Below are 2,700 nucleotides of genomic sequence, written 5' to 3'. Positions count from 1 at the left end.
GCACATCCGGGACCCTAGACAATCCGGAGCCAGAGCCAAGGAAGGCCACAAGTCGGAGCGAGTCTCCCCAGAGATCTCCCCGCATTCCTGGAGGCGCCTCTTATTCTTAAAGCCCAGGCTCCCTTCCCACTGAACTCTGCCTCACCAAGAGACTGGCTTTTCTTCTGTCCTCCATCGTTTCTGTCCCTCTCAACCTCCCTGACTCTCTCTCAACCTCCCTGACTCTCTCTCCCTGTCTCTGTCTCTCTCAGCCTCCCTGTCTCTGCCTCTGTCTCTCCTCAATCTCCATGTTTCTCTGTGTCTCTCAGCCTCCCTGTCTCTGCCTCTGTCTCTCCTCAGTCTCCATGTTTCTCTGTCTCTGTCTCTCTCAGCCTCCCTGTCTCTGTCTGTCTCAGTCTCCCAGTCTCTATTTCTGCCTCTCTCCCTATCTCCTCCTCTCATCTCTGCCTCTCTCTCTCTCAGTTTCAGCCTCCGTTTCTCTGTCTCTGTCTTTTCCTGTCTGCCTCTCTCAATCTCTGTCTGCCTCTCTGTTTCTTGGTCTGTCTCTCTTTCCTTCTCTCTCTCTCTTTTCAAATTTCAAAGCGTCCCCTTGAAAGGCTGACTATTCAGGGCGGGCAGAATGCGGCCTCTCCCGGGCTGGGCTGCAGTCAAAGCCGCGCGCACTTCTGAGGCGGCTGGGCCGGTCCACCCGGGGCGGCGGCGGCGGCGGCCCCGCGGCCCGACGGGCCATCTGTATGCAAATCTCCCTCCGCAGCCGCCGCGGACTCGCCGCGGCCCGGCCGGCCGGCGGGCTGCGCGCTCGGCAATTACCCGCGCACGTCGGGCCTTTGTGCCCGCGCGGGCTTTGTGGGTGCCGAGGCTGCCAGCACCTGCCCCGCGGAGGTGGCAGATGGCAGGACTTGGCAGCAATATGGAAGTTCGCCTGAATGTGGCCGAGCCGCGAAGGGACATCTTTTATTCCTTCCTGGGGGTGGGGAGCTGAAGAGAGGGGATTAATGCTGGATTTACCATCCATTCTTCCGCTGGGCAAATATTTATTGAGGGCCTACTATGTGCCCCTCGCCCAGCAGTGTGAGAAGGAGCCTCACAGAGGGAGACAAGGTGTAGGCATTTTACTGGGAGGAAAGAGAAACAAACAAAAACCAGGAAAGGGCCATTGACATTCAAAATTGCTACCCTGGCAGTGCTTGCGCAGTCTCTTTTTCGTTCCCAGGGGCGTGGATGTTGCTGGCCCTCAGGATTCCTTTTTCCCAGCCCACCCAACCACCCACAGCTTGCGTCTGGACTACCCACACTAGGAGGAGGGGCCGGAGAGCCACGGTGAGTGCTTTCTGCCCACGGGATTGAGATGTCCTGAACCCCAGCTGTGAAGACAGAACAGTGCTGTTTCTTTGTGGATCTGCCCTCCCAGTGAGGAGCCACTGTGGAGACAGCCTGTGGTCACTGTGCTGCTGGAGGGAGGCCCCTGTGTTCATTCCACCTTCTGCTGAGTCCTGGGGGCCTTTGCTGAATTTCAAACCCTGACCATCAATATCAGGAATGGCTCAGGAATTCCCTGAGCCATTCTGCTAGTAGGTGTTATCTCCACTTGATAGAGGAGGACGCTGATGGCTAGTTAAGACAGAGGTCTTAGGGTGGCCTGGGAGGGGAGGCCAGACTCCAGCCCGGGTCTCCTGCCCCCAGGGTGGAGCTTTGGGGACAGCATCATGGATCTCTCCTTCAAAGCGAGTTGGTCTGTGTTTACCATACTCATATCAGTGCCAGACTTTTAAGAGAAAATATTTGGATATGCATGCATGCATGCTGAATCACTTCAGTCATGTCCGACTCTCTTGTGACTCCATGGACTGTAGCCCTTCAGGCTCCTCTGTCCATGGGATTCTTCAGGCAAGAACATTGGAGTGGGTTATCATGGACTCCTCCAGGGGATCTTCCCCACCAGGGATTGAACCCAGTCTCTTATGTCTCCTGCATTGGCAGGCAGGTCCTTTACCACTAGTACCGTATTTGGACAGGGCCTAAAAACCCTTTTTTATTTCCAGATCTCTTGTGTACCTGACACTGGCGCTCCACGCCTGAGCCTCACTTTGTTCCTAACCCTCTGCCCAATCTCCCAGCCCCACCCAACCCTGGTCCTTATCCATCACATGTTCCTTCATTCGTCGCCAGCTCCTTGCTTAGATGTACTTGCCCTGAGCTACTTCCTGTGGGAGCCGAGGGCTTTGGAGCCATACCTGCAAATCTCCTCTGATTTATGGAATGAATTGTGTGAAAATATAGATGAAAGCACACTGCGAGAACTTCTACAGTCCTTACATTTCCCATCCATAAGAACCATGAGCCACGTTCCCTGCTGGTTAATAAAAACAGAACTACCAAGCAAATCTGAATTCTATGCCAACATGTGTAAGGGATAAAGGCAAGGCTGGGATGAAATGAGAGACTGGGATGGGCAAGGCAGGGCTGGGGTTTGGACCATCAGCTGAGGGAGGAAAGAAGGGGACAAGGACAGGATGCCTTCATAGGCATTGATCAGAATGAACATGGTTTATGCAGTTAAATAGCACACAGTCAGAATGTCCAGTGTGGTGGTTGGTCCTGGGCCTGGCATCTAGTAGTAGAAGTTTAGTCGCTGAGTCATGTCCGACTCTTGCGACCCCACAGACTGTGGCCTGCCAGGCTCCTTTGTCCGTGGGATTC

The 2,700-nt window shown here is 54.6% G+C and overlaps 1 long non-coding RNA gene across 1 annotated transcript; it reads left to right on the top strand.

Annotated features, from left to right (window-relative positions):
* The first annotated feature begins 1,188 nt into the window (after positions 1-1,188).
* On the top strand, positions 1,189-2,384 carry LOC147362752 (uncharacterized). Its single transcript, XR_015135687.1, has 2 exons — positions 1,189-1,320; positions 2,043-2,384. It is a non-coding gene; the product is annotated as an uncharacterized LOC147362752 (long non-coding RNA).
* Positions 2,385-2,700: the final 316 nt, after the last annotated feature.

The sequence above is a fragment of the Bos grunniens genome, chromosome 11 (assembly GCF_055505025.1).
Source record: "Bos grunniens cultivar Pamir isolate PY7600 chromosome 11, Bosgru_T2T1.0, whole genome shotgun sequence".
In the NCBI taxonomy this organism is placed as follows: domain Eukaryota; kingdom Metazoa; phylum Chordata; class Mammalia; order Artiodactyla; family Bovidae; genus Bos; species Bos grunniens.
This window is presented reverse-complemented; position numbering and strand designations above follow the sequence as displayed.